At 45.1% G+C, this 12351-nt stretch overlaps 1 long non-coding RNA gene across 1 annotated transcript; it reads left to right on the top strand.

Annotated features, from left to right (window-relative positions):
* The first annotated feature begins 1114 nt into the window (after nt 1–1114).
* LOC120843492 lies at nt 1115–1894 on the top strand. Its single transcript, XR_005716201.1, has 3 exons — nt 1115–1151; nt 1302–1384; nt 1855–1894. It is a non-coding gene; the product is annotated as an uncharacterized LOC120843492 (long non-coding RNA).
* The last annotated feature ends 10457 nt before the right edge of the window (nt 1895–12351 follow it).

Here is a 12351-nt window from a genome sequence, read left to right as displayed (position 1 = left end):
TCTGGTGCCTCAGCTGTAGATGAGAAATTTAGCCAGTGAAGTGCAACCGCTAGCCTAGGATTTAACTTTCGCTCCACATGCTCCGAGCTGGTGTGCGCTAGTCATTTGGCCACCGATCCACCTTCGTGCTCCAAGTCTTTGGTACTTGGGTAATTTGGCACGCACATGCGGGGGCGGCTACATGACAGTGGAATTTCTATATAGGTATACATGGCGGCGGCGGTCAGATGTGTTTACAGATTACACAACCTATACTCAATCTCACAAAGATCTAGCTGCAGCGCTGACAAAGGCATGGGTACAAGCGCGTGGCTTTGCAGTGTCCTTGAGGCACGATATATCACACGCAGAAGAACTCTGGTGAGCTTGGATCACGCACGTGTTGCGCCTAGATGGAGCATAGTACAACGTTGATATATTATACGCGCATGTTCGTCGCTTCGGAAAGAGAGCACTACGCACGAACACTGAAAACTGTCCTTCACACTGTACCACCGAACATGCAGCTTTACAGCTACAGTACGTGCGTGTGCGTTGCCCCTGAATGCGAAAATGCACGCGCCATCTGCAAGATGGCGCTGCAAGATGCTTTATCAAAAGTTTAGAACTTTTGATAAAGCAGTTGTTCCTTTCGCCTCTTTTTTTTCTCTTTCATTTTGCAATTGTGATGTGATCAAGCCGAGGGCCGCAGTTATTCCCAAATGAAGCAGCAGCAGTGTGTTCCGAGCTTGCATCACTTCGATTAATTTCAAGGCATGCCACGAAATAAAAAGCCCTTGTTCATACACCGTTGGAATTGGGACTGACTTCAAAATGCAGTTCGACACAGTGTTTAAGCGGTATAAGACGTGTGTTGAATGACCCATGCGGTTGTCACAGGTTCGTGGTTGGTCAACCCAAAACGCTTGTCTTCCTCTTCCCATTGGTGTGAAGCTCGGCCGGCATTATACTCTGTTTCATACTTAGCGTGCAACGCTGTCAAATCTACTGGCGCGAGTGCGCGGCTTCATCTACGGTTTTGCTTGCGCGAGAAGGCGTGCAAATGATCAACAAGATCAAGCCCCACGCTCTCGCCAGTAGCTTTGACAGCGTTGCACCTTAAGTATGAAAAGGAGTATAGTCTCATCCGAGCTCAAGCCTTTGACGCTCAGGTAAACATGTGCGAGGATTGTAATTGACCCTCCCCCCAAACCATCCTTAAACAAACCAAAATGACAAAAAAGACAAAATTTGTGACAGCGGTGTTTGAGAGAAACTGCAGACGTTTAATTGCCCTGCCTGAAACTTTGCAATCATTTCAGTGTGGTTGCACCTGTGTGGGCGAGGTAAATCCACTATGAAAAGACCCTGAAGTGACGCCTTCAGGATGCCGAAAATAATTATGGTAAGTTAGAAATTAATCCACTAGTATACTTCCTAAATATTTGGGCCGGGTGTCGATTAAAAAATTTTAACCCAGTTAATTTGTCACAAATTTTCAGGCGTAATATCTTGAAAAGAATGGAACTGCAGATGTTCCAAACTGGCTGAGGTAAATCAGCCTTGCGGTGCACCAAGGTTTACACTGAACATACTTTTGTGTATTGTCCACGAGGTGTAGCTCTTGCATTGAAGTTTTATGTTGTAGTTTCTTCAATGTTTGAACTTTCAGCGTGCCAGCTGGGTAGTGTATAAATGTTTTTTTTTTATAGCGCAAACAATATCTTAATCCTGGTGGCAGAAAGTTTCGGCTAGCAGTTGACATGGTTGGACAACGGTGTGCATGCTTGCTTTCTCTGAAGCGGCCAATGAAGCGAAATAACAGCATGTGCGGATTGTTCATGCATTTAATTTTTTGTTTGTTGTTCGTTTCAGACTACATGTGCTCCCAGTACAAGGGGGTGGCCCTCCAGGCGCTGACGACCAGCATGTCATCTCTGCTGTGCTGTCGAGGGAAATTTAAAGGGTAAATATTGCAGCTGCAGTTTTTTCTATTCTATCCCTGCTACACTTCCTGTGAATTTCTGTGCACACTTGGTCTTTTTGTTTTCATAGTACTGTAAACTTTTGTTATAGTCCGTTGCAACTATAGAATAGCACAAGCCCCTCCCACAATTCCCTTTGCTCGCCATGATTGGCGGTGTCCTCTCGGTTATCCTCCTATCTAGTGTTTGCTTATTAAAAAGAGTGAAGGGCTTTGTGGGAGGGCCTTCTGCTATTCTAGAGTGGCAACAGAGTATAATGACCTCGGTTAATTTAACCATTTCGAAGAGTCCTAGCGGGCACCCATGCATTTTTATGAGAAGGACTCTGCATCATATTTTGAACCGAGAAAATGACCCCACAAACTGGAAAGCACGGGCTTTCTGCTACAAAATTAACGGAACCAAACTTTGTTTTCAAGATCAGACCGGAAAAAGTCGACTCCTGTCTTAAACGGCGAGTAACAGAAATCCTGTGCTAGTCTCGCCACGTTGGGAAGCTAATGCTATGACCCCCATCTTGATTTCTTTAATGCTTGTTATGGCTGTTTTCACATCTGGTATTTTCACTGTTCTTTGGCCAAAAGTGAGTGGCAGGTCACCATAGGTTTTCAGAAGAAAGTGGTCGCATATGCAGAAATTTCTAGCAAGTTCGTAGCGCAGTGGCACTTCGTCGCAATCGAGGAAAAACTATGGTATTGTTGGTGCAAAACATTAAGCCTCACGACTAGCAGCAACTTAATCATGGATATACTGCACCGTACGGCGTTTATTTGAGCTCTACTCCACTCAAAATATTGCAGGGGCACTTAGGTATCCCTTTGTTGATTGAATGCGAAAGCATTGCCATTCCTAACGACACTTCCTTTTTTTTTCCTCTATTGTTAGGAATGGCAATGCTTTCGCATTCCATCCACGTATGTATAACTAAGTGCCCCTCTAATATTTATATTACGTTACATAATACGGCGTCACACATCATTGTACGTCATGTCGTCACGTGAAGTGTGATGTCATCGAACTGAGGACATATTTTTATGACCATCTTTCGGGCACATCAACGCCGATGCCGTCAAACATGATGAAAAAACAGCCTCAGATAAACAGGGACAAAAAACGGGTAAAGACATGCCATCTTTTGCTGTAATGGGACAAGCTTCTTTTTGAGGGGAGAGTAATGTCGCATTCCGAAGCGGCTGAGATAGCACAGCAGCTAGCATGCCCGGCTCTCACACAGTAGCACCGGGTTCAAATCTCAGCCGTGAAAGCACATTTTATTTTTTATTTTATTCCTCTGTTAACGTTTGGTACAAATCGGATTTTTCGCTCCATGGACATATAATGCTTTGGCATTAAAAAGGCACATCCAGTCAGGAATGTGCCTTTTCGTGTGGTAGGGTCGTACAGCCGCTCACCACTTTGAAAATCACTACTGAAGTAGAAGGGGGCGCTAATGATCACCAAATCAGGTTCACGCCATTCATAGGTGAAGGATCCTTTTGCGTGCACTGCAGATTTGTGTGGCATTTGCTTTCGTTGATTCATTGGCGCATCTCACCGTTGATCGCAGTCCTGCACCTGGTTAGCTCTAACGGGCAGGATGGACAGCTCGGCAGACTCGTCGGCTGAATCCTCCGTGTGTAGTTTAGCGTTGCCCTTATACTGCTTCAAGTAGGGATGCATGTGAACAGTGCGCAAAACACATGCCTCTTGCCCACGCTTCTATATTCATTGCTGGTCGCGGCGAAATAGCCAAGTGATGTGCGGCCATGTTTGCCCTAAAAAGTTTGTGAGACATTTTGGATAATGTCGTAATATTTCGTTGTAAGTCACTCAAAAGGTGCGACAAATTTTGTTTTGTTAATACGGATTTCTTCTCGGGTATCGTAAGTTTGCTTTTTGAACTCGGCCTCTGATGTTTCGATCTTCCCAATAATTGAAACTTAGTGTGGCGGATCCAGACCTTTGTTTGTTTTGGGGTGGGCGGAAAATTTTTAAGGATACTATTCTCCCATTCTTTCTTGTTCAAGGGGGGTCCACTCATGTCCAATTGCCCTCCGAGAAGGGGGGGGGGGGGGGAATGAAGGGGGTCCCCCCCCCCCCCCCCCCCCTGGATTCGCCACTATTGTGAAACCTGCAGTTGATACTCACCCATTCGGAGCATGGCTTTATGATCCGCATAGAACCCTATTACCGTTTCCTTCCTGTCCAGTGTGATTAAAAATACTTGTTCAAGATAGTAAACAAACAAAAAAAAGTAAATAAAAATACACAGGGACAAGTAGACATAAAACACTGGCGCCAGTGTTTACCACCACTTATTGTCCACGTGTTTTTTGCGGCGCTTGTCTACGATCATGGATCAGTTGGCCCAAATTGCCATGTTAATTCTGCGAGATGCCTATAAGTCTTAGCTTCTCTATGTTCAAATTTGGTAAACTTCATAAGCGATAACATCTGCTCGCTTATCTTTAGTAGACCTTTTCAAAAGCCGAAATAAAAGAGTGCAATGCAGCGGCAAAAACAGTGAGCGATTGATTCTCGCAGACTCGGGGGCAAAATATACTTTTGCATTATGGTGCCCCTGACAATGTTATTAGTGCCACTCATTAAACTATCAAGGTAGTGTGTAAATTAAGTGCCTGGGTGAGCAAAAATGTAGGAATTGTGAATGTGACCTTCTGCATTTAGGGCTGGTTCACACATACAGTGCAGCGCTAACTCAGTCCTGTTAAGGCAACGAGTCACTGCTACTTCCATGGCTTGTATCGTGTGTTCTGAGGGTCCTCCTTTCCTAAAGGACTGATGTCCCGGTTCGTAATACTGATTCAGCGCTGAGGTAGTGCTGCACTGTGAACAGGATGCCTTGCGCGGACATTGAAGTTTAGATAAGCAGATCAACGTGTAACTGTGCGTTTTGTTTTTTATAGGTTACCAGTACAAGGTCTCCCATGGACATGAAGGCAGTACAAGGTCTCCCATGGACACAATGGCAGTACAAGGTCCCCCATGGACACGAAAGCAGTGCACCGTATACTCGAATTTTGCATTTTTAATAAACCAGTTATTACTCCTTCACATGGTTTTATGCAGGCATTTTCCGAACACTGCATGCGTATATAGGCATACATAAAAGTGACACTTGCACTCTTTTTCCCCATCCCTCAAAACAACGGTTAGATCCGGACCACATGTTATGCAACCTATTGCCGTCTTCCCCCTTAGAGCCGTCTATCTAGAAACCCACGCTAGGAGTATAATTTCTAATACATTTCATTTGAAAGTCTAGATACACTGCTTTGAGTCTCTGTTGAAAATCAAATGTTATTTTCTACAGCGTTGCAATTCAGGTTTTGATGGGCCATCTCATTTGGTATATTCTGACTCGTCGGAATATACCTAATGAGATGGCACATCAAAACCTCAAGGACAATGTGGTAGAAAAAAACATTTGATTTTCAACAGAGACTCAAAGCAGTGTATCTAGACTTTCAAATGAAATCTATTAGAAATTTTTATGAGGTGGCACGGCTGAACCTCAATTGAAACGCGGTGGCCAATAGTTTTCGTAAACTCCTTAGGGACTCGTTACAAAAAATCAATTGTTTTTCAACACAGACTCGAAACGGTGTCAATAGACGTTCAAATTATATTCATATGAAATACATTAGAAACTTTATGCGGTAGCTTTGTCGAAACATCAATTGGAACGCGGTGGCCAATAGTTTTCGTAAACTCCTTACGGACTCGTTACAAAACTCGTTTGCATTTCTATTGAGACTCGAAAAGATGTAATGAGTAGACTCCATAAACTGTCAAATGAAATTCATTTAAAATTTTTGTAAGGGACGGGCGCCGGCGCAGCGGCGGCCGATAGATGGCGTAAGTAGTAACGGCGCTCGCCTGTCCGAGAATCTTGGGGTTGATAGCGCAATATAGGCTGCGTTTACATGAATACGACAGTAGCGTATCGAATCGGGTTAGCGTATCGAATCATCCCATGTAAACGCCTTGATTTGCTACCCAAGGGAATCGAATCGAGACCGATTCGATTCGTGTGAGATTTTCAAGCCCAATAGAAACCTCCATGTAAACCCTAGCGAATCGAATCGGGTGTCTGAAGGACGGGGGAAGCGGGAGAAGGAGGGAGTGGAGAAAGTCTAAGATGACCTTCAAACTTTGCTCCCCTCTTCCTTTTGTACCAACGTCCAGACCGAGTAGTCACCGGTGGACTCCATTAATCCCCCCGACATGTCACGTGGGGTGCGCTGCAATCATACGATGAGAGGTGACGCCACCGGTCGATTCGAATCCATGAAAAACGCGCCAGTTAAAGTGAATTCAATGCGCTAGCTTAATTCGAAGCGCTAAGGTCGCATTCATGTAGACGTAACCATAAGACCGTTTTCAAAATTCGCGTGGCGATTATTAGAAAGTCGGAACTCCTGCACAATGGCTGAACACCTGAAATCATGGAGCGTGCAAGTCATTCTATGAGAGGGTGAACGTCAGTGAGCGGCTAACGCTAGGAGCCGAGTCAATTAAACAGCGCCGAAAGTGCAGCGTCACGGTGCCCATCACCTTTCTCTGTGGTATGCGTTTTCTTCGGCTCCAAACAAACGCATCAAGTGTGCCGTGGCGTTCCGGTTTTAGTCCGCCATCGTGCAGGGATGCCAGAGCTGCCAACAGAGGGCAGTGTATCGAAATGGCTCTATTGATAAAAATTCCGAATTCTGTACGCGCTATAATTTTAGATTTTGACTGACACTCAGAAACTTCCATAAGCATGTTAGTCTCATACTTATCTATGTTTCAGGAGAGGAGCTCTAGACTATCTCAAGCTCATTTCTTGTTCTAAAGTAACTTCCATTCACGCACAATCCCATTTTTTCTTAGAATATTATCCCATCATCCTTCTCACTTTGTAACTTCTATAACTATTTTTCTTGATATTTCCTAACAAATGTTTTGCACAGTCCAAATACATTGTCATTTTTGCGACTAGTAGTAATACAAAATGTCACCAAAACGCTATGCGCTCGGCGTCTGCACTTCGACCGCCCCAGCCCTGGCGTATGAGGCACTCCCGGTGGAGGCACCGTCTAGTATTCTAGTTATGACTGCACGTTGCTAGCTGCGGGCGCATCTCGCCCTCTGAATCCAGTCATTTTGAGAAACAGAAGCATATTTCGTATGTTTCGGGTCTTATGTCATTGATTTGTGTGCGAAAATAAACTTTGGTTCGTGCCGTGCGCCGACAACTTGACAAGGCGTCACCGCGGTGGTGTCGCCGATGCTTATTTGAATCTAGATGAGCATTTTACCGACGTGCGTTTGTGTATCACCAGGCCAGCAGTTACACCGCACTGATTAAATTTTTCCTGTACATTATACTGTATTTTCGAAATACATCGGACAAACAGACCTTACACAGCCTAAATTAAAACGTTTTATTTGCTTTGCCTTGATAGAGGATAATGGACAGAACCCTGCAGCTTAAGGGGACCTTACTGCAGGGGCGGATTTATGGGTCACGCTTGGTAGGGGGGGGGGGGGGGGGGAGGGGGCGGGTAGAAATCAAGCTGGCGGGGGAGGGGGTTTGCTGAGAGAGGACATCACGGTCGAAACCTTGCCCAGTTCTACTTAGGTGACCCAATAGTTTCTTTCAACAAAAGCTAAAATTTTGACTTAAGTATTTAAAGTTTTTCCTTAAAAATTTTACCTTCTGATGCCTCCCCGCCCCTCTGAATCCGCCCAGGTCTTACTGCAGATTTGTGGCATAGAAACGTTTCAATGGAACGTTACGATATTGACGAATATCACATTTTACTCGTAAAGGGGTACTGCATTGAAACCTATAATATGCATCACGTGTTCAGAAATAAGATAAAAAAGAGCTACTTTATCTGCCAATGACAATCGCACACTTGTATTTCAAGCGAATGGCTGTATTCTTCGTTCCAAATGTTCGATTCCAGCGAGCACTTCAAAATCAGCCTTGGAAGAGTGCGGTGTGTGTCGGGATATCGTCTCGCCCGCGACGTCATCGGCCTCCCTAGGGCGACCCCAACCGTAGTCATGAGCGTTGACACTTGGTGGCGCCAACGCGTTGCTACCTCGCTTACTGAGAGTGCCCAAAAGCTGTAACATATCACCGAAAGATTATGGCTCCGGTGGAGTCGTGCTGTTCGTGAGCTCTATGATACCACATAGTACGTCGTTCGCTCCTCGACTTCTACAATATTGCCAGATCGGTAACGTCGATTTCGGGCGGGAGCTCGATGCTCTTTGGACGGGACGACATCGTGGCGAGGTGGCCAAGGTATCTCTGTCATCTCGCACGAGGCGAGATGCTGGTAGATTCCCCACCTCATGCTGTCTAAGGCGACGGTAGGGGCATGCGTGATATTGTTAGGACGAGGCAACTGCTGCTTACCTGATTTACAACCGACTGATGACAACGACCAGGCTCTGCGAGGGCGCCAACTTCAAGGATAAATAAATACAGCTTTGAGTTCGCCATACCTGTTGGCGTCCTTCATTTATTAAAGCTATCAGGGAAGCAGGCCAAGTCCGGTGAGGCAGCACGGCGGTGTCATCACCACTCGAGTATTTCACGCAGCGTATCACATAGATAGTGGTGAGACAGCAACATTACCATTATAAGGACTCAAACCGAAAAATATAACGTTTCGGCTACAGTTACTGTTACCGTTTCCGGTTTATATGGTTTCCTTACGGTTTTCTACGGTTTTAATTTTTAAGGTTTCGGTTACCTCCTACAGGTTCCTAAAAACCGGTTTATTTCGGTTTCTCTAATAATTTGCTTTATTCAGATGCTATACAGCCGTTTTATAATAAATGGTTTAAAGTAGTGGCAGATATTCAACAGCGGGACATTCAAAATAAGAACTCAAAAACGTCTTAGTACTTCTAATTGGTAAAACGCACACGTTTCTAACTCCAAGACTTGTTCACTACATCTATTCGCATTATATATTTTGGTACTCAAGCATACATTTCACTCCCGTTACTCGGTGATCATCGCATTCTATATAATAAAACTAAAAATTAACATCACTATTTTGTTGTTCGGCAGCGTTTGTAAAAAAAACCCTCAGAAAGTTCCCACTCGGTGCTGGAAGAACCATTCGCACCTCCTCGTCGCTATAGTTTGTTGCAACCTAAGATATGCAGAAGAGGCTTTGCATACACTGAAGGAAGGAACACAACTATAGCCCTCCTTATGTAAAATACTGCTAAGTGGAATAAGTAATAAAATGAGAGCTGGACTAGTTTGTGAAAGTCAAACATAATGTTAATGAAAGAGCGCAAAACAAGCAAGACTAAGAAGGAAGGGATCGAAGAACACAGAAGCTGTAAAAATTATGTCCTGTCCTGTTCCTTCCTTTCCCTAGTCTTCGTTACTGTGCACTGTTACACCTACGTATGTTTGCTATTTCTAAGCAAATAGACGAGGTTACAGAAGCGCACGTTTTTCGCTGTCAGATTCTGCGGCGCTATACAAATTGTGCATTTATGTAGTAGCGCCATTTTTCTCCGTGATTTGGATGCCGAGCACCTCCTACAGATATGTTGCAACTAGGGATGTCACAAACTTCCATCCAGCCAGATTTTTACGTTCAAACTAAAGGTTCGACTGGTTCGACGAACCTTTGACCTTTTAACCGGGTTCTACAAGCTTGGACTTTGTGGACAGTGTGGCTAGACTTTGATACAAGCAAATCTAGTTTTGTAGAAAACATCTGTACGGAATAGGTTGCTTTATTTAATGAATATATGCAATCAACGAAAAATGATTCTAATAACGTGAAAGTTAACAACATTACTTATTCTGGGCCGATATCACATGAGCGAATGACGTTTTAGCGAACAGCGACATTTGAGCGGATCGACGTTTTAGCGAATAACCGGGGCGCGCGTCAACCGATCCGCCGCGCTGCGCTTACGCCGCTTCGCGGCGACAATCTGCGGCGGCTCATTACAAAAATGTGAACCCATTTGGCCCACCCGAAAACGCCGCTTCGCGGCGTCCGACTATTCGCTCAAGTGCCATTCGGTGAAACGTGGGTGTTCGCTAAAATGTCATTCGGTCAAGTGAGTGCCTCCCACTTATTCTTGCTAAATTATAAACAACCAAACAGTGCTGCCCTTACTAAAAGTCAACATTACTAAAACACTCAGTCGGGAAACTCACCCTTGAAACCAGGACGCTCGCGTCCACCGTGAGCGAACTAAATACGATAACATGCCGCCCTCTAGCGACGAGTCAAAACATGTGAGTTCATTTTCATAGCTACTGTGAAATGGCACTGCGAGATGGCGCCACCAGCCCTTGCGCGACTTGATTTAAACCAATGCGTGCAGCCGAGCAGTTCCCGGAATGGCACCTGCGGGAAGAATTGTGGCGTTGCGATCGCCTTTAGTTTAGTTCTCGAGAACCGATCGGAGCCACTTTTTCAAATTAGCACAATCGAACTTTCTCAAACTTTTCCGTAAATGCTCAAGAACGTCGAACCTAGTGGAACTCGAACCTCAAGCGGTTCACGACCTCCCTTGCTGCAGGTCAGAACATCGGCGGTTTTAGAAGAACCGAGTTGGTTGGATATCTCAGAATTCTAACTTATTAGTTAATACCATGAAAGCGACACGTACTGAATACATGTACCGACTGTCAGAGACTTTTAATTATAGGCTCCACCACTGATTACAAGCAAGCATACTTAATCCGAAGTTTTGATTGGACTGAAACGTATTACCAGATGCACCACTCGCTGACGGTAACTCTGTCAAATAGCCACTACATTTCAGGATCGCTCCTCCAGGTAATTTTTGAGAGAAACTGACGTTTTTTTAGAGCGCAGCTCTTAGGGGCCCGTTTCCGGATTGAGCGGCGTCGCCGTCGGCGTAACCGCGCGGTGCGTTATGGGTAAATTTCCCCGCTGAATCTAGCGGAAAAATTTCCCCGCTAGATTTAGCGGAAAAATTTCTCCGCTAAATCTAGCGGAAAAATTTTCCCCGCTAGATTTATCGGAAAAAATTTCCCGCTAAATCTAGCGGAAAAAATCCCGCTCTAAATCTAGCGGAAAAATTTTCCCGCTAAATCTACCGGGAAAACTTCCCCTCTAAATGTAGCGGAAAAATTTCCCCGCTAAATCTAGCGGAAAAATTTCCCCGCTAAATCTCGCGGAAAAATTTCCCCGCTAGATTTAGCGGAAAAATTTCCCGGCTAATTCTAGCGGAAAAATTTCTCCGCTAAATCTAGCGGGAAAAATGCCCCGCTAAATCCAGCGGAAAAATTAACCCGCTGAATCTAGCGTAAAAGTTTCCCCGCTAGATTTAGCGGAAAACATTCCCCGCTAAGTCTAGCGGAAAAATTTTCCCGTTAAACCTAGCGGAAAAATTTCCCCGCGAAATCTAACGGAAAAAATATTCTGGGGGGTCACGTGACCCCCCAAGGTCACATGACGCCCCCCTGCCCCGAGAACAGGTAACCCTCAGTACCCTTCCCTCCTCCTCCTCAAGAGCTGCGCTCCAATTCGGTGTTACAGGGAGTTGTAAACGGCTTTCGCTTTTTTTTAAAATTTATTTTCGGTTAATATCGGTTACCGGTAAATAATTCACAGTTACGATTACGGTTTAAAAAAAAGTCAAATTGCGGTTTGGTTCCGGTTGTGGTTACTGAAAAAATTTCGTTCCCAACCGGTTTTTGGTTTCGGTTACAGTTTGGGTCCCTGATTACCAGGCCACCGCGAAGAAACGCGTACACTCCACCCCGACTAGGAAGGGGAGACATCGGCGTAGAGGAAGCTTGCGCTCGCGTCGACGAGACGCGATTTCGCAGCGAAGGCACAGGGTACAGAGAACACGAATGTACAATTCTCACATCGTCACACAAAAACTACAAGAAAAAAAAGAACGCTCGCATCGCCACGTTTTTGCAATGCGACTTTTCTCAATAGCGAACAATAAACAAATACGGAAAGCAGTCGTCTGGTTCTTGTGCAGGAGTTGCGGTGACGTCGGAACGACGTCGAGCTCGGATTAACTTTGATTGAGAGTAGGTAGACCTCAATTCTAGAAGCCGTGAGGTCTGCCCACTATTGTTTTCAATCGGCCAATAAGATCTTAGCGTTCTGCCATCACCGCAACCCCTGGGCAAGAAGCAGATGAACTTGCACTCCGCATAAAGAGAAGGCACCGCTTTCGTCTTTCTCGTCCGTCTCGTCCAACAAGACTTACGCATTCCTAGGATTTAGCACGTCGACGGCGACTAAATTGGACAGCGAGACGATCGCTGAATTTTCACATCGTCGCACAGAAACTACCACGCAAGAAATTGAATACCGGCACAGTTCTTCGATGGCGT

The sequence above is a fragment of the Ixodes scapularis genome, unplaced genomic scaffold (assembly GCF_016920785.2).
Source record: "Ixodes scapularis isolate PalLabHiFi unplaced genomic scaffold, ASM1692078v2 PGA_scaffold3__209_contigs__length_174095766, whole genome shotgun sequence".
Classification (NCBI taxonomy): Eukaryota; Metazoa; Arthropoda; class Arachnida; order Ixodida; family Ixodidae; genus Ixodes; species Ixodes scapularis.
The sequence above is the reverse complement of the archived record's forward strand: the minus strand, read 5'-3'. Positions and strand labels throughout refer to the sequence as shown.